Source organism: Cannabis sativa, chromosome 1 (genome assembly GCF_029168945.1).
Source record: "Cannabis sativa cultivar Pink pepper isolate KNU-18-1 chromosome 1, ASM2916894v1, whole genome shotgun sequence".
NCBI lineage: Eukaryota > Viridiplantae > Streptophyta > Magnoliopsida > Rosales > Cannabaceae > Cannabis > Cannabis sativa.
Window position 1 is genome coordinate 3,733,935 of NC_083601.1, and position 20,686 is coordinate 3,754,620.

Here is a 20,686-nt window from a genome sequence, read left to right on the forward strand (position 1 = left end):
AGGGCTCTCAGAAAGCCAAGTGAGAGGGAGTCAAAGCTTAAAGTGGGAACTTATATTGGAGTTCACATTATCTATGTTGGCACATTTATTCCTGAATTACAATGTAGTGTTTAGATTGTTTTGAACACTACTTTCTTGATTCCTACTTTTAAAAGTAATTTAGTTTCGCTTCCGCTTTTAGTTCAATAATGATTTTCTTTTCGTCTTGCCAATTATAGTGTTGACATTATGTATGACTCCGAATAATTGGAAACTGTTTTTACTCTGATATTCTTTTCAAATTATCATTGACTTCCTTAGCTTCCTTTTTCAATGTTGTGAATATTGTGGGTAAGAAATCTTATATTAAGATAATTTCCTTATTATTATGGCACGATAGATCGGGTCATATTTCTAAAGAAAGAATTGATCGATTACTTCTAGCTAAAATTCTTTCTCCTGTTGATGATTCTGGTTGGGATACTTGTGCTAATTGTACTTGTGGAAAATTGACTAAAATAAGAAAGCAGATTGCTACCTGTAGTCACTCTTTAAAAGAGATTATCAACACTGACATCAGTAGACCTTATTCCACCTCGTTCTGCAAAAACAAGTATTTTATCACTTTTATTGATGATTTTTATCGTTATGGCTTCACTTGATTCAAGAAAGATCTACGCTCATGATAAAGTCAAAATCTTTTGAAATGTTCTTGAGAAACAATTAGAAAGAGTTATCAAAGTTGTTCTTTCAGATCGTGGAGGAGAATATTATGGTCGTTATTCAAAATTTGGACTACACATGAGGCCTTTTGCTGAATATTTTTTAGAAAATGGTACAGTTTCTCAATACACTATGTCAGGTTCACCTGAGTAACATGGCGTTGCTGAACGGAGAAATCGCACTCTCATCGATATGTTAGAAACATGATGAGCAGATCAAATCTTCTAGAGTTTTTATGGGGTGAAGCACTTATGACTGTAACTTATTTTTTAAATCGTGTTCCAAGTCAATCTGTTCCCAAAACCCCTTTTGAGTTGTGGATTGGGCAGAAGCCTAATTTGAATCATCTTCGTGTATGGGGTTGTCCAGCTAAAGTAAAGATTTATGATCCTAATTTGAAAAAGTTAGATCATAGAACAAATCGCTGTTATTTCATTGGTTATCCAATGCGCTCAAAAGGCTATCACTTTTACTGTCCTACTCGTGGTATGCGAATTGTTGAATCTCAGACTGCTAAATTTCAAGAATTTGATGTTGCTGAAAATATTCCTTCAACATCTCTTGAAACGGGGGAGTCATCTAAAGGAATTGTTATTCCTATGTCTTTTTCAAGAGATGATAATAATAGCAGTCTTATTCTTACTCTAGTTGATAACGCTCCCATTGCTGATGAATATATTGCTCCTAATATCTAAGATGATGAGAGTCCTATTATTGATGAGGAACCTATTATTGAAGAAGGTTTTATTGTTGATGAGGGTCCTGTTATTGGAGAAATCCAATTGTGGAATATGTCATTCAAAATGATGGTCAACAAATAGAGGTTATTCCAGAAGTACATCCTGTATAGAGATCTCAAAGACAAAAGAAGTCAATAAAATGTCATGATAATTTTGTTTACCTTGGAGAAGGAGAATATGATATTGATCATTTTTATGGAACCTCTCTCTTATAGTGAAGCACCTAATTGTCCACATTCTTCAAAATGGATAGAAAGCTATGGATGATGAGATTAAGTTCATGGACAAAAATAATCTATATGTGAAAGTTAGTTCTAATACTTGATGGTTTCAAACCAATAGGTTGCAAATGGATTTTTTAAGAACTAAAAGGATAAAATGGGACAGATTGAAAGGTATAAATCACGTTTAGTGACAAAAGGCTTTACTCAAAGAGTGTATTGATTACACTGAAACTTTCTCACCTGTTTCCACTAAAGATTCATTCAGATTTATTATGGCCTTAGTTGCGCATTTTGATTTAGAGTTGCATCAAATGGATGTTAAAACTGCTTTTCTGAATGGAGAATTGAATGAGGAAGTCTATATGTCTCAACCTGAAGGTTTTCGAGGAAAATGGAAATGACAATTTGGTCTGCAAATTGAAACGATCCATTTATAGTCTCAAACAGGCATCTCACCGGTGGTACTTGAAGTTTGATAAGGTTGTGACATTGTTGGGTTTCATCGAGAACAAGTTTGACTAGTGTATTAATATGAAGATCAGTGGGAGTCATCATATTTTTTCTTGTTCTTTATGTAGACGATATTTTACTTGCCAGTAGTGATTTGTCATTACTAAATGAGACCAAAAGTTTTCTGTCTACCAATTTTGATATGAAAGATCTTGGAGAGGCATCTTATGTTTTGGGGATTGAGATCCATCATGACAGGAATCGAAAAGTTCTTGGCTTATCTCAAGAAGCTTACATTAATCGTGTGCTCAAAAGGTTCAATATAAAATTTTTGTAAGCCTGGTTCTATTCCTATTCTGAAAGGGACAAATTTACTAAGCAACATTGTCCTAAGAACGACTTAAAAAGAGAAGCAATGAAGAATATCCCATATGCAAGTGTAGTAGGGAGTTTGATATATGCTTAGGTTTGAACTAGACCTGACATTGCTTTCATGGTCGATGTTCTTAGGAGATATTTATTTGATCCTGGCCATGATCATTGGGTTGCAGCCAAGAAAGTTTTGAGATATTTGCATAGAACGAAGAGTTTTATGCTTGTGTATAAGCATGTCAACAATCTTCAACTTGTTGGTTATTCAAATTCAGATTTTGGTGGTTATGTAGATGATTTAAAGTCAACTTCTGGCTATATTTTCACTTTTGTTGGTGCTGCTATTTCTTAGAAAAGTGTTAAATAGACTTTAATCATATCATCTACTATGTATGCTGAGTTTGTTGCATGTTATGGGGCATCTTTGCAAGCTTTGTGGCTGAAGAATTTTATTTTAGAGATACAAGTGGTTGATTCTATTTCCACACCTATGCTAATCTATTGTGATAATAATGCTGCTGTTTTCTTTTCAAAGAATAACAAGATTAGTAGTGCTTCTAAACATATAGAAATAAAGTATCTCACTGTCATAGACTTGGTCAAGAAAGGGGACATCGTCATTGAAAATTGCAAGACTGAGTCGATGTTAGCAGATCCTCTAACCAAAGGGTTAAGTGCCGTGTTGTTTAATAAACATGTTTTTGATATGGGCATTTTATAATCTTTTGCTCATTTGGGTTAGTGGGAGTTTCTTGCTTTATCTTTTGAGATTACATTTATATGTAATTTACTTGTTGATGTAATGAACTACTTTGTAGGCCAATACTTTTTTGATTATTGGATGTTTATGCTTTCAGTTAGGCTTTGTTATATTCTCGAGAATAATTGATTGAAAGTATGTAGTTCATATCTTGTTGTGATCATTGTATTTTAAGTATATTTGCTTAATGACAATGATATTTTGTTGGCTTAATTTTTTAAGCAAGTTTAGTGACACTGACTTATTTATTAAGTTGTGTATGTTTAATTTCACTAGCTTATTTATTAAGCATCACGGTATCAGTGAAATTGAGGACTGATAAGGATATTATGTTATTTTAAATTGATCACATGTTAAACATAATTCCTTACCACACTACTAGACTTATTGACCATGTCGATTTAATACTTTGGTATTTGTGATTATGAATGTCTTTTGTTGAGTTAAAAACAATATGATTGTCATAGTTCATTATCAAAGGTTAAATTGGACCGGTATGTTGAGATGCTATCAGAGAACTATCATTTTTAAAGTGGCCACAAATGATTTCCTGTTGTTCAACCCATGAGTCGTTTTCAAACAAAATTATTTTAATATAATATATATATGTATTAAAATTAATGTAGCCCAAGTGGGAGAATGTTAGACTTTTTATTTGGGCTTACATTAAGTTTTATTGGTTTTATTAAAACTTGGGTTGATTGGATAGTTCTTTGCTGTGCTAGCCCATATTGTTGGTGATCACTTGTTAATGGGCTTAGCATCTGTGTGTAAAGTCTAGGTGAAGCAGAAGTGTGGGCTTTTCTAGTTAACTGAAGCCTTTGATGAGCAGGCCCAGTCCAACTAGGGTTATGTAGCTAAGTCCCCTCTCTAACTCTATAAATACATATTGTCTCATCACAATTGTATACCTTTTGATAATCAGATAAATAAACTGCTTCTGATATAGAGATCTAGGGAGGAAGACTTAGTTGATAGTATTGCACTATCGAATTGAAGTAATTGTTGTGGATCGAATTGAGAGAATTGTTATGGATCAATCAGGTACGCATACCTAATCATTATATATTATTATTGTGTTCTATGTTATATACAAATAGATCTTGGGTTAATTGTTAATTTATCTAACACATTCAACACGCATTTTGTAACTCCACAATGTATGTTACAATTTAATAAATTTAATAATTTACCACATTTAATTATTTAATTTAAATATTATATTATATCAAATAATATAACAATTAATTGTATATATATATTTTGTTTGTTTCTTAAATTCCTCCATGATTGAAAATGTTGAGCTAAGAGGGATCCCTACACCTTTCCTCTTCCTTTCTCTTTCCCTTTTGCCGTACAAATTTCACCTATCCTAGTTTCCATCTATTTCCTTTCACCCTCTCTTTTTCACTCATCTTCATTTCCACCTTACTAAAGATCGTGTTAGTATTGTTGAAAAAGTTGACTTAGTCAACTATGTTTTTATGAATGAAAATTAGTGGGTTTTTATCCCACATTGATTTTGAAGTAAAGAGTTGGCAAATTATAGGCTATATATAGAGCCTTTTGCTGCTATTTTATTTTTTACAGCAAATCTTGTTTTAATAAACAAGTTATAACATAAACAATTAAATCTTCCTTTGAAGATAATTGTTATTGCTATAAAATTTTCTTAAGCCTTTTGCTGCTATTTTATTTTTTACAGCAAATCTTGTTTTAATAAACAAGTTATAACATAAACAATTAAATCTTCCTTTGAAGATAATTGTTATTGCTATAAAATTTTCTTAAATACTCTTTAGAGTAATTAGGTTATAGAGTTCGGGCATATTTAGTTCGCCAAAAGTAAAAGGTGGTGCGCCTTGTTACTTTATTCTGTTGTATCTTGGGAGACAGACGCTGTTGAAATTCTCTAGCACCAACGGGAGAAGGCGAATCTGTTTTAAGGAAACTGTGTGCTACACAGGCCTCAGATATTCTCCAATTGGAATTGCGTTCACGGTTAATTTTCTTTATCTCTATAAATTATATAGTGTTTATTTAAGCATATTAATAGAAGTATATTATTTGTATTTTATCATCAAGTTTATATCAAAATATTATATTAGTCCCGGTAAATTGTGCAACAAGTATTTTAATAAGACTATAACTTGTGAACAGGAAAATAAATGATGAATAAGATACAAATTAAGAAGAAAACAAAATAAATAAAGAGACTTTTTTTTATGTGAATAAATAAAGAGATCTTGGAGTATGCATGTAGGTGGGTTTCGAAGCTCAATTATTCTAGAGATCCAGAGGCTTCTCAATTTATTATAATATCGAAAAACAATATATTTGCTTAATGACAATGATATTTTGTTGGCTTAATTTTTTAAGCAAGTTTAGTGACACTGACTTATTTATTAAGTTGTGTATGTTTAATTTCACTAGCTTATTTATTAAGCATCACGGTATCAGTGAAATTGAGGACTGATAAGGATATTATGTTATTTTAAATTGATCACATGTTAAACATAATTCCTTACCACACTACTAGACTTATTGACCATGTCGATTTAATACTTTGGTATTTGTGATTATGAATGTCTTTTGTTGAGTTAAAAACAATATGATTGTCATAGTTCATTATCAAAGGTTAAATTGGACCGGTATGTTGAGATGCTATCAGAGAACTATCATTTTTAAAGTGGCCACAAATGATTTCCTGTTGTTCAACCCATGAGTCGTTTTCAAACAAAATTATTTTAATATAATATATATATGTATTAAAATTAATGTAGCCCAAGTGGGAGAATGTTAGACTTTTTATTTGGGCTTACATTAAGTTTTATTGGTTTTATTAAAACTTGGGTTGATTGGATAGTTCTTTGCTGTGCTAGCCCATATTGTTGGTGATCACTTGTTAATGGGCTTAGCATCTGTGTGTAAAGTCTAGGTGAAGCAGAAGTATGGGCTTTTCTAGTTAACTGAAGCCTTTGATGAGCAGGCCCAGTCCAACTAGGGTTATGTAGCTAAGTCCCCTCTCTAACTCTATAAATACATATTGTCTCATCACAATTGTATACCTTTTGATAATCAGATAAATAAACTGCTTCTGATATAGAGATCTAGGGAGGAAGACTTAGTTGATAGTATTGCACTATCGAATTGAAGTAATTGTTGTGGATCGAATTGAGAGAATTGTTATGGATCAATCAGGTACGCATACCTAATCATTATATATTATTATTGTGTTCTATGTTATATACAAATAGATCTTGGGTTAATTGTTAATTTATCTAACACATTCAACACGCATTTTGTAACTCCACAATGTATGTTACAATTTAATAAATTTAATAATTTACCACATTTAATTATTTAATTTAAATATTATATTATATCAAATAATATAACAATTAATTGTATATATATTTTTTGTCTGTTTCTTAAATTCCTCCATGATTGAAAATGTTGAGCTAAGAGGGATCCCTACACCTTTCCTCTCCCTTTCTCTTTCCCTTTTGCCGTACAAATTTCACGTATCCTAGTTTCCATCTATTTCCTTTCACCCTCTCTTTTTCACTCATCTTCATTTCCACCTTACTAAAGATCGTGTTAGTATTGTTGAAAAAGTTGACTTAGTCAACTATGTTTTTATGAATGAAAATTAGTGGGTTTTTATCCCACATTGATTTTGAAGTAAAGAGTTGGCAAATTATAGGCTATATATAGAGCCTTTTGCTGCTATTTTATTTTTTACAGCAAATCTTGTTTTAATAAACAAGTTATAACATAAACAATTAAATCTTCCTTTGAAGATAATTGTTATTGCTATAAAATTTTCTTAAATACTCTTTAGAGTAATTAGGTTATAGAGTTCGGGCATATTTAGTTCGCCAAAAGTAAAAGGCGGTGCGCCTTGTTACTTTATTCTGTTGTATCTTGGGAGACAGACGCTGTTGAAATTCTCTAGCACCAACGGGAGAAGGCGAATCTGTTTTAAGGAAACTGTGTGCTACACAGGCCTCAGATATTCTCCAATTGGAATTGCGTTCACGGTTAATTTTCTTTATCTCTATAAATTATATAGTGTTTATTTAAGCATATTAATAGAAGTATATTATTTGTATTTTATCATCAAGTTTATATCAAAATATTATATTAGTCCCAGTAAATTGTGCAACAATCTTAAAACCTTTTCTAAGCTATTCATAATATAATTACGACATAGAAAATCATCTTTCTTCCAAGCTTTAACAGCGTTGATGACGTTAGTGTCTTTTTCATCTTCTTTGAGCACTTGTTCGTCATCAGTGACTAATTTTGCAAGATTCATGGTAGTCAGATAGAAGAGCATCTTCTGCTGCCACCTCTTGAAATTTGGTCCTGTGAATTTTTCCGGTTTTTCCCCAACACTCAGAAGTTGGTTCATTGGAACAGATTCCGTAACTCTTTGTGTATGAGTTTGAGCTGCCAGACCATGAGTCTCAGCCATTACTTCATTACCTCTACTATCTTGATCCTTTTCAGTAGTCATTCTTTACAGAAATCAAGTAACCAAAAATAGTGTTAGTTTCCTCACAACGGAAACAAATTTATACTCTAAAGATAATTCTCAGGAAAAACCTAGAAGGGTTTTAAACCCAACCATTCGTGGTTTAACCTCTCGTCGAATATTTCTTTGAGTTTGTTCAATCCCCAGGCCAATTGGGAAGGTTGCCAAGGTATCTCTCGTCCCACACTTGTTTGAACTCCCCGGGGTTCTTTAATTAAACAAGTAATGGAGGATACTCTATCACAGACCTTAAAGCCAATCTTTCTAGACAGGATATCACACTCCGTAATAATTTACCACCATATATCACATATTAATAGATATATTTATATCATCAAAACTTTAGATATTTCTAACATTTATGATAAAACATATATCACAAAACTATATCTAATTATCAAATATTATATTAAAGATAGTCTGTTTTAAGATTGTTAACTTTTTCATATGCCTAATTTCCACATTGATTTAAATCATAAATGTGAAACCTGTGTTGAGGCAAAACTAACAAGGTCTTCCTTCAAAAATGTTGAAAGGAATAATGAACCCCTTGATTTAATACATAGTGATATATGTGATTTAAAATTTGTTCAAACAAGGGGAGGCAATAAGTATTTTATTACTTTTGTCGATGATAGCACGAAATACTGCTATGTATATTTGCTGAAAAGCAAAGACGAGGCTATAGAGAAATTTATACTCTATAAAAGTGAAGTTGAGAATCAACTAAACAAAAAGATTAAGGTGTTAAGAAGTGACCGAGGTGGTGAGTATGAATCACCGTTTGGTGAAGTTTGTGCTAAACATGGAATAATTCATGAAACCACGGCACCTTATTCGCCTCAGCAAAATGGAGTTGCAGAACGGAAAAATCGCACATTAAAAGAAATGATGAATGCGATGTTAATTAGTTCTGGATTGCCTCAGAACATGTGGGGAGAAGCTGTCCTGTCAGCTAATCACCTTTTAAATAAGGTACCCAAAAAGAAAGAGGATAAGACCCCTCATGAGTTATGGAAAGGAACTAAGCCTTCTTTCAAATACTTAAGAGTGTGGGGGTGTCATGCCAAAGTGGCTGTACCTTTACCTAAAATGGTAAAGATTGGTCCAAAAACTGTTGATTGCATTTTCATTGGTTATGCACTTAATAGTACTGCGTATCGATTTCTTGTGCATGAGTCACAAATCTCTGATATACACAAAAACACGATAATGGAATCTAGGAATGCATCTTTCTTTGAAGATGTATTTCCATGTAGATCCAAAGAGGAATCGAGTTCATTAAAACGAACACATAAGGCTATTACTGAAGATAGTCAGGATCAAAACCATGAATCTGAGGATGAACCTAGACGTAGCAAAAGAATTAGAACAGAAAAATCTTTTGGTCCAGATTTTCTGACCTATTTGCTAGAAGGTGAACCTCAAAGTTATGAAGAAGCTATAAATTCTTCTGAAGGTTATCTATGGAAAGAAGCCATAGATAATGAAATTGAATCTATACTGCAAAATCACACTTGGGAGGTAGTAAATCTTCCTCCAGGATGTAAGACGTTAGGGACTAAGTGGATTTTCAAGAAGAAAATGAGAGCAGATGGATCAATTGAAAAGTATAAGGCACGACTTGTAATTAAAGATTATAAGCAACGAGAAGGCCTTGATTACTTTGATACATATTCTCCTGTGACGAGAATAAATTCCATTAGAATGATACTTGCTATTGCAGCTATACACAATCTCGAAGTACATCAAATGGATGTGAAAACAGCTTTTCTAAATGGGGATTTAAATGAGGAAATTTATATAGAACAACTCGAGGGTTTTTCCAACCCAGAACATGGAAAAGTTTGTAAATTGGTGAAATCTTTATATGGATTAAAGCAAGCACCAAAACAATGGCATGAGAAATTTGACCACACTATGATGGCAAATGGATTCAAAATCAACGAATGTGACAAATGTGTTTATGTCAAAGAAATAGATAATGACTATGTCATTTTATGTCTTTATGTTGATGACATCCTCATTATAGGAAGCAATGATAAGATGATCAAATCTGTTAAAAATTTGCTGAAATCCAAATTTGACATGAAAGATATGGGCCTAGCAGATGTTATTTTGGGAATTCAAATCTCTAGAACATCTGAAGGACTCATTCTAAGTCAGTCACATTATGTGGACAAAATTCTTGAGAAATTCAACAAGGAAGATACTGGTGTTTCCAGAACTCCTATTGATTTAACTCTACATTTGTTTAAAAACAAAGGTGAGAGTGTCTCTCAGGTAGATTACTCAAGAATTATTGGAAGTCTAATGTACTTAATGAGTTGTACAAGACCTGACATAGCCTACACAGTTAGTAAACTGAGTAGATACACGAGTAATCCAGGTCCTGACCATTGGAAAGGAATAACAAGAGTATTGAGGTACTTACATTTTACTCGAAGCTATGGGCTGCATTATACAAAATATCCAGCAGTACTTGAAGGGTATTGTGATGCTAACTGGATATCTGATATAAAAGACTCTAAGTCTACGAGTGGATATGTGTTCACACTCGGTGGTGCAGCGGTGTCATGGAAATCTTCTAAACAAACGGTCATAGCTAGATCCACGATGGAATCTGAGTTTATAGCGTTAGATAAATGTGGCGAAGAAGCAGAATGGCTTCGTCAATTTTTAGAAGATATTCCAAAATGGCCAAAACCTGTGCCTCCAGTTAGTATACATTGTGATAGTCAATCTGCAATTGGTAGAGCACAGAGTAATTTATATAATGGCAAGTCTAGACATATTCGTCGTAGACATAATACCATTAGACAACTACTCTCAACTGGAATTATCTCTGCTGACTATGTAAAGTCAAAAGATAATATTGCCGATCCACTAACCAAAGGGTTAAATAGAGAGTTAGTTGAAAAATCATCAAGGGGAATGGGGCTAAAGCCTATGAATGAATAAGTCAATACAGTTGATACCCAACCTAGTTGACTGGAGATCCCAAGATCTAGGTTCAAAGGGACAACTAAAACTGTAAAGACTATGATGGATCACTGTGGGGGTTATCCTCAAGTCCATTCCTATGATGCAACAGTGATACTCGTAAGGAAAGGTTAAGCTATGCTTTTAATGATTCTTATGCGTCGAAACGTCGAGCAGAGTAATACGAGTTACTCTTAAATAAGTAATTACCTATGTGAGAGAGAAGATGGGCCGCTTCTATAGGAATTGATTAAGGCTTAATTTCTAGAATATCTCTTGCAGAACCAGGGAAATGTTCAGGGCCAAAACGAACATATTAGTGAGAACTAAAGTATGCCAGGAGAGATTCCTGTGTGTGGTATATCATCGTTTACATGAACGGCAGAACAGTTCAAGGACATCGCGTCTACTGAGCAGCTAGTAAAGTAAATGTACTCACACAAGGGAAGGTTCAAAGGGTAAAACCTACCTATCCTATACAGGTTTCAAACGTTGAACTCTATTATAAGGTCTAACCATCTATTGGTTATTCTCGAGTCATTTTTCATTCATGTGGGGGATTGTTGAAAAAGTTGACTTACACTATGTTTTTATGAATGAAAATTAGTGGGTTTTTATCCCACATTGATTTTGAAGTAAAGAGTTGGCAAATTATAGGCTATATATAGAGCCTTTTGCTGCTATTTTATTTTTTTACAGAAAATCTTGTTTTAATAAACAAGTTATAACATAAACAATTAAATCTTCCTTTGAAGATAATTGTTATTGCTATAAAATTTTCTTAAATACTCTTTAGAGTAATTAGGTTATAGAGTTCGGGCATATTTAGTTCGCCAAAAGTAAAAGGTGGTGCGCCTTGTTACTTTATTCTGTTGTATCTTGGGAGACAGACGCTGTTGAAATTCTCTAGCACCAACGGGAGAAGGCAAATCTGTTTTAAGGAAACTGTGTGCTACACAGCCCTCAGATATTCTCCAATTGGAATTGCGTTCACGGTTAATTTTCTTTATCTCTATAAATTATATAGTGTTTATTTAAGCATATTAATAGAAGTATATTATTTGTATTTTATCATCAAGTTTATATCAAAATATTATATTAGTCCCGGTAAATTGTGCAACAAGTATTTTAATAAGACTATAACTTGTGAACAGGAAAATAAATGATGAATAAGATACAAATTAAGAAGAAAACAAAATAAATAAAGAGACTTTTTTTTATGTGAATAAATAAAGAGATCTTGGAGTATGCACGTAGGTGGGGTTTCGAAGCTCAATTATTCTAGAGATCCAGAGGCTTCTCAATTTATTATAATATCGAAAACAATAAATTGTTGGACATTTTAGGTGAGAAAAAAATTGGTTGAAGATTGAAACTCCTTGGTGATAAAAATATCACGAGAGAAAATACATTTTATTTTAAGAAAAGATTTAAATTTAAGGTTTTATTAATATTTGTAGTAAATATATAAGTACAAGTAGTTGAACGTCAATTTAAGACAGAACAGTGGATCTGCTTTAACACAGTGCCTAAGTAGTGGTAACGGTGCATATATCAATAAAAAATTTGTATGTGATACATCCTAATAATTAAATATGTGTTGACAAAACTAATAAATTAATTATAGTTCTGACTTTATTTTAAAAATATAAGAAATATATATAGTTTTGAAGAAATATATAAGCAAAAAAAATATGAGTCGGCTGGCTCTTCTACTAATAAGAAGACTTTTTGGACTCCAGTAGCATGTAAAAGCGCTAAAAATCTTTTTTTATTATTATTATTATCATATTAGTCCAATAATTTGCATTAATCCACATCTCAAAACACAGTCACGGTTTTAGAAAACACATTCTATCATAAATACTTCTTAAAATCTACACATACTAACAGCATATTATTTCACAATTATACACAAAAATAATAAAAAATTACAAATTACAATTTTACAGAATTTTAAATATTTTTATACTTTTTTTATTTTATATTATATTCTTGTTAATTTATTGTTGATCTTTTGTTATTTGTATGTTATTTTTTATTGTTATTTTCATGTTACTTTTATGTAATATTCTTATTATTTTCGTGTTGTTTTATAAAAAATCGTAAAAATATAATAAAAAAAATTAAACGTAAAAATATTATTTTTTTTACAAAAAAATAGTATCTTTTATGTAATTATCCCTACAAACAATGTAGGACTAAAGGAAAATATACACTTATAGCATCTTCAACGGAGTGCCAAAATAGTGATCTATTGCTATGTTATAGCACATTTAAAAAAAAATACTACTTTAATAGTATTTTATAAAATGTCAAATTTGATACATGCTAAAGGTTGTACTGAATTTTGCACAAGATACAGTATTGGGTCAATTTAGTTCACAATAAATTTTATTTTTTTTATTTACTATAATGCTACTAATTATTATGATTCAATGACTTTTATATAATTTTATCTTCTTTATTTACCATATTACAATTATTTAAGTAATAAAAAATAATAATATTTGTATATTTTCAATAAAGTATTAAATGATGATCAACAATAATTATATTTTTTTTATATCTTGTGCATTGGAACACAATTGTAAATAATATGTCAAATATAGCACAAATAATTTCACATCTTACATTAGAGATAATTTAAAGAAAAGGGATTATTTCAGAAATGCCAAAAAAAAATTACATTTGTATGGAATACTATTTTTTTTTCTTACAGACTGTTGTTTTTAGATTGTTCTAAAAAAATTACACGTAAAAATATTAATGTTGCGACAACATGGAACTAACGTTATTTTTCTCTAAAAAAACACCAGCAAGTAAAAATGTAAAAGAAAAGCACTTTCATTTTTTTTAGTCCTAATAATGCTTGAATTAATCAACCCATATTCTATAATGCATCTCAAAAATAGTTATAATCATAATTTTTTTTATAATGTATATTGTAGTTATTTAAAATATCATGCTCATTTCTTTTTTTAAAAAATATCATGCACAATTTTGAGAAATCTAAAATAATTTAAATTTATAATATAAAATGTAGGGTCCAAAACTGTCCATTTGACACACTTATAAATTATAGAAATAAAGTATGTGTGCAACAGATTTTTTGAACCATGTTTTCGACACGTTAAATTATTTTGAATTTTTCAAAATTTTATCAAATCTCCTAGAGAACTATGATATACACTATTATATGTCAAAAATCACGAAAAGGATGTATCTATGCAATTTTTTATTTTATTTTAAATTTTTCTAATACTTTTATCTTACATGTAGTTTAGCTTTCAAACTTTTCTATTTATGGTGTGATTATTTTTTTTAGAGAAATATAATGTGCTCTTCCACTAGCATTAGTGTATTTCTTTTTTTTTTTTAATTATTATTTATTTATTTATTTTATTTTAATTAATTTTAATTAATATAAATATAATAATATTAAAAAAGTTTATATAAAGAAATTGATTTATAATATTCATTCTATTAAAGTTCTGAGTTTGAAGGGTATAGATCTAATTTTTTCAAAGCAATGTTGAATTGACATTTTTGAAGTTGTTCTTGAATTTTTTAATGCTACTATTATTCTTGACTCTTTGAATAATGCTGTAATTTTCTTAATCCTTAAAGTTGACAACCCAAGAATGTCTAAAATGTTTTGTGTGAAACTTGCTAAAGTTTTGCATATTCTTGTCACTCATAATCAGAGTGCTATTATTAAGGAGAGGTCTATTGCTCATAATATTTTAATATTCCAAGATCTTACCAAAGATTACAACATAAATAATATTTCTCCTCGCTATGTTATAAAAATTGATCTTAACAAGGCCTATGATATTATTGATTATGCTTTCTGGAAGATTTGATGAAGGCCCTCTGTTTTCCTTCTCATTTTATCAGGTGAGTCATGACTTGTTTACAAGGAACTTCTTATTCCCTTATGATGTGACAAAATTCAGGGCCATTTTGAAGGTGAGAAAGGGTTGAAACAAGGTGATTCTCTCCGTTATTGTTTGTTCTTGTGATGGAATACCTTACTAGATGGTTGCTAAAGGCTTCACGTAGCAAGGACTTCAAATTACATCCTCTTTGTAAAAGCTTAAAACTTGTTAATCTCTGATTTGTTGATGGTTTTGTGATTTTTTGTAAGGGTATCCTTAATGTTGTTAGTGAAATGAATAAGGCTTATTATGTGTTATGTGCTTGTTCAGTGTTATCTACCAATAAAAAGAAATCTCATGTTTATGTTAGCGGTGTCACATGATATTAAGAGAATTTTTCTTGGAGAGTTCAGCTTTGAAGAAGAGACTACTTTTCCAGTAAAAAATCTCAGTCCCTTTAAGCCCTAATAAATGGAGAGTGACTGATTGTGAAGTGGTTCACAGGAAGATCAAACAACTATTACACACTTGGGCTAGTAGACATTTGTCTTTTGCTGCTAGAGCTCAACTTATTCACTCTATTCTTCTGGGATTTGGTAGGTACTGGATGAGTATATTTTAGTTCCTCAGAGTGTAGTTAAACAAGTGGATGAATTATGTAGAACCTTTGTTTGGGTTCTAAATTCTATTTTATTTCTTGGGAGCAAGTGTGTTTACCAAAGCAGGTGGGTGGCATTGGCTTCAGAGAAGGCTCGAAGTAGAATAAAGAAGTCCTTGCAAAGTTCATTTGGAATCTTTTTATGAAGAAAATTTTGTTACGGGTCGAATGGGTACATAATATTTACTTAAAAGATTAGACTTTTTGGTCTTACTCCATGAAAGTTGTTAAGTAAGAGTTTGTTAGAAATTAGTTATGAGAGTCAGTTAATAGTTTTAACAATTTGAACAATTATCTCTAACTAATTCTTGTTACTTAACTTATATAATTTAGTTCAATTGAGCTCAATAAAACAACTCTCTTTTCTCTCATTTGATAATCTTTTCTCTCACTATTTTCTCACTCTTTCTATTTTCTTTCACTTGTTACTTATTCGACCTTCATTACCAATGGCTTAAAGATTCAACAAAGGCAGATGTTAGTTGATACTGGAGGAAACTAGTCAATCTCAAGAGGGTTTTTTCAGCTATTTTTATCTTAAATGCATGCAATACTGGTTGGCAAACTCTATCAAAGCCTCCTTCATCATGAGAAGGTAAACTATTTTAAAGTTGTTTGGTGTAAACTAATATCTCTAACATAGGTTCATTTTTTGGCAAGTGGTGAATGATCATTTACTGATTAGAGATAAATTGTTGAATTGCAATATTAGACTAGATTTGAATGTGTCCTGTTTGTAAGTAGATTTCTGATAGTCATCATCATTTATTCTTTTAGTGTAGTTTCTCTCACAGGTGGTGCAGGAGTGCACACACTACATAAAACAGTTACTTTTAACCTTTTAGTCACAACATAAATTATTTGTGACTAAATGTGACTTTTAGTCACAACAAAAAGTTACTTATGACTAAAATATAGTATTTATTTACATGATGTCACTAATTTAGTTTTAGTTGTTGCTATATTTTATAAACGCTACGCAAGTATACGCAATCAAGTAGTAAATCTCACACAGGTGAGGTCGATCCCTCAGGGAATTGGATTAAATACCACTAAATTATACTTATGATTCTATTCGGCAAATCGAAAGCAATTATGATTTAAGAACAGTAAAATATGAAAGAAATTCAGAAAACTTAATAACACAATTGAAAGTTGAGCAAGATGAGATAATAGGGAGGAGAATCCTGTTGCTGTTTACCCAAATCGTTAATGCTTAATTACTATCCTATTCTTGGAGTGAATGACAGATTATGAAATAACCTAGCTCCTTTCAGATCTTCTAGATTCTAAATCACATGTTATCGAATTAATTCCTTAATTAAACTAACATGAAATCAGCATTAAGTAATAATCTACTCGTCACATAAGTCATGCAAATACTTTCGTTTCACATAGAACATCGATTATCTTAATTTTAGCATTCTCAATTCTCACTTTTCAGATTTCGAATTGAGATCATAGAGCATGCACAAGGTGATCAATCTTAAACATGAAATTAAGAACAAATTAAGATAATTTCACACACAAGAATTGAGGAATGGTAATTAAACATTAACTAGGCAAAACATTAAACAACAATCATCATCCTCCCTAAATGGGAAATTTAGTTCAGAAACAAATCCATAACCATTCCTAAGGCAATATTCAACATAAAGAAATTAAAGAGGAATAAAGAAAAGAACTGTTGGTGGATGAATTTCGGATCGTCACTTGAATCTTCGTGCTCTTCCTGCCGCTCTCTGCTGTATTTTAGGGTTTCTGATCGCTCTCCCTCACTTCCAATCGCAGTTTTCTATTTATAACTAAAATTTAGGGTTCGATTGACGAAAATGCCCCTGGTCCGTACGGGATCTCGCCGCGGCCATATACACTCTCGCCGCGGCCAGATAAGTGGTAAAAATCGACTATTCTGTAAGGAGCTTTTAGCCGCGGCCATATACAACCTCGCCGCGGCGACTGGAGCAACTTCTAAATATTGATAATTTTGTGATCTAGCCGCGGCCAAGCTGTGTCTAGCCGCGACCAGATGTGCAAAATACTTCATAATTCGTGTTTTCCTTGGCTCAGCCCGTCTTTTGTTGAATTTCTGCCGCCGAGACCTCTTTTATTCCAAAGAACCTGAAAACATAGAAAACAAGCGTAATTCCGTCCCAATACAGTGAAAAACGCACATAGAATAGATCCGAAATCTAGGCCAAGAATAGCCTAAAAAATTCCCCCAAACTGACTCTTTACTCGTCCCCGAGTAAACTAAGACTAAACTAAAAAAAACAAACTAACAATGATAGCTAAACTTTCCGACAATTGAACTATTACCACCACCTGCACAACTTCAATCTATCAATAACCAGAATTTCAACTCGCCAACTCTAAGAACTAATTTGAATGTGCAATTTACAAGTAAGTAATTCATACAAACATAAAATATCGCAATTGCCATCAATATCACAACTGTTCTAAACTTTCCAACATCCCACTAACACATGATCAATAAGTTTGAATAACATACCTCTCTCCACTAATGTTGACAAATTTCTATTTGGAATCAATAGGTCTTTTTCGGTTAGCATCGCATGGCTTAGGTACATGGGTAGGTGAGAAGTCATTTCGGCTACACTATACCATAAGCGCTATTAACCAAGCAAGCCTAGACATTTATTTTGCTTTCTTTCCATATGTCCCTAGAACAGAAATAAGAGATTGCAAATTTTTTTTTTATGTGTGTACCTCATAATTTTCTTAGTTTTTTTCTTCAAGAAGACATTTTTGCATTTTTTTTTTCTTGTATTTTTTTTTTCAGAGGCACAACACCCAATATTATTCTTTTTTCTCAATCTCTCACCCCTACACTTTATTTTTTCACTTACAACACTTATCCCCCCAAACTTGCTTCAAGGCTCATGGCATAATAAGGTATGTTCAGGGTGAAAAGAGTTAAAGATAACGAATTCAGCTCAGTTTAGTGGTGAAAAATTTTTAAAAACAGGCTAAGGCTCAACTTTGGGTATACTATGGTGAAAATTTCTAGGTAGGCTTGAAAGGCTCAATCGTTCCAAAGAAAACTTGCCTAAATCACTTTCCAAACAGAAAAAATCAAGGATTTCGCTTCAAGAGAGTATGTCAAACAAATTCTATTTCATGTACAATCAATCATTCCACAAACCAAATAGAACAGAAGTGATATGCGAGAATAACAAATGTTTTAAGTCTACATGAATCACTTCCTAGCACACATCCATCTTAATTCAAACAGTTGCAAGTCAAGCACACAGTTATGTTTTAATCCATTGCACAAATGAATAACAACAATTCAATTAATCTTTCAATTTAGCTATCACACAAAACTAAAACAAACTAAACTGAAAAATTTAAGTCTCACCCCCCCCCCCAAACTAAAATGCACATTGTCCCCAATGTATGAAAATAAACCAGGGTGAGAGAAACTTACCTGAGCCCCTTAAAAGGGGTTCGGCGGCGGCGGTTGGTCATAAGGGTTGAAGCGGGGTGGCATGGGAAAATAATTTGGATCGTCCACACCGATATTCATCCTCGTGACAAGAGTGTTCAATTGAGGCACCTGCTGCTCATCAAAGATACTCCGCTGGGCCATGTAATTCTGCATATGCATGTTCTGCTGAATCAGATAATTCAGCTGATTGTGAGTGTACTGCATGGCGGGGTCAAGAGGCCCGACAAGACGTGGTGGTTCAATGTCCTCATGCTCCTCTTGTTCTGGTGCGGGAGGATCTCCCCGAGCTGGTGGTTGACCATGAGGATGAGGAGGTTTGAGTCGCATAACAGTGGATAAATTGATACTACGTTGCGGCGCTACCTTAGTATCATAAGAGTACTGTGGTACTCCATGTTTTTCACACAAATCAGTGATAATGCCAGCAAGCCCAAGTCCACCACCACAAGAACCCTCAACCATTATATCAAATGTCAGTCGAATGATGTCCCCCACATTCAAATTATACCCTTTCATAATTCCATAAACATATTTAAGCCGGTCAATCTGAGCATCAGAAAAGTGTTTGTTCGGGAGCAACCTTGCACTGACAAAGTACAGCCACGCCTTGGCTATTGGGTTGAGTTCACACCGGAACAATTGATACGGTTCTCCATCATAGGTATGAAATCTAAGTCCCTGATACCCTAGAGTTTCGGCTATATCCACATAATCCAAACTTTTTGCTCGGATTTGCTGCTTCAAAGGTTGCTGCTCTATAGTAAAGGTTGGGAGCTCATAAAGAGCATGAATATCGGCTGTGGAAGCAGGCACCTTAACCCCCCTAACTCTTACTTTGCCATCCTCTCTTTCAGGCCAGTTGGATAAAAATTCTAAAGCTAGAGTTTGGTTACCCCGCTCAGTGACATCTACAAACTTAGTCCACTGCCTATTTAAGATTTGATCTCTAATAGACGCAAAGGCAGGAGGGATGTTCGCAGTTTGGCTTAGGTTTACAATGTCTATCCCTCTATCTTCAATGAATGCCCTATCTTTCAATTTCAAAAACCGCTCTTGAGCATCCATGTTGGTAAACCTTACTCTATCAAGATTAGAGCGACCCCTAGGTGGGTTGGATAATGACGCTCCCACTTCCTCACTCACTCTTGACCTTTTTGGACCCATAGCACCCAAATTTTTTCTAACTCTCAAGATTTTTTCAAAATTTCGACAGCACTTTCCCTTAAAAATCCACTTCCCGGGAATTAACCCTTTCACAATCACACTCAATTTCACTCACAACAATAATATTTAACAGTGTATGAGCAAAAATTCCAAAAAATTCCAACACAAAGTTTAATATTCTCTAGCAATCTACAAATAATCCAATCAAACTTGTGTAGAGAGATTAAAATTTGTTACCTCAATGAAAATCAATCTTTAGTCAACCTCCATTGATGAATACCTTGAAGTTTTAAGGAAGAAGAAGGTGAATAGTGATTTTTCTGAAATTCGGGTGAGGTTTAGGGATTTTTGAATGGATTTTTAGAGGAAAAGAGTGTTAGATGAGAGAAATAAGGGATTATGATGATTTAGGATGAAAGTTTATGGTTAAATTTGATGAAAATTGGTTTTGAATGGGATTAGATGAAGAAAATATGGTGAGGAGAAGGGTTTTTCGGCTGGAGAAGTTAGGGATTTGAATGTGGGGTTTGATTTGAAATGTAGGGATTTGGCTCTTAAAAAGGAAAACTGACCAATCTAGCCGCGGCCATATAAAGCCTCGCTGCGGCTAGAATTCGACGAAAAGGCATGCTCTCTGTAAGGACCTTATGGCCGCGGCTAAGTAGTTAACATAATCAGCATACCATGGTACCATAAGACTTTCCCTCACACTAAAGAGTTGTTCATCGGGAAATTGTTCAT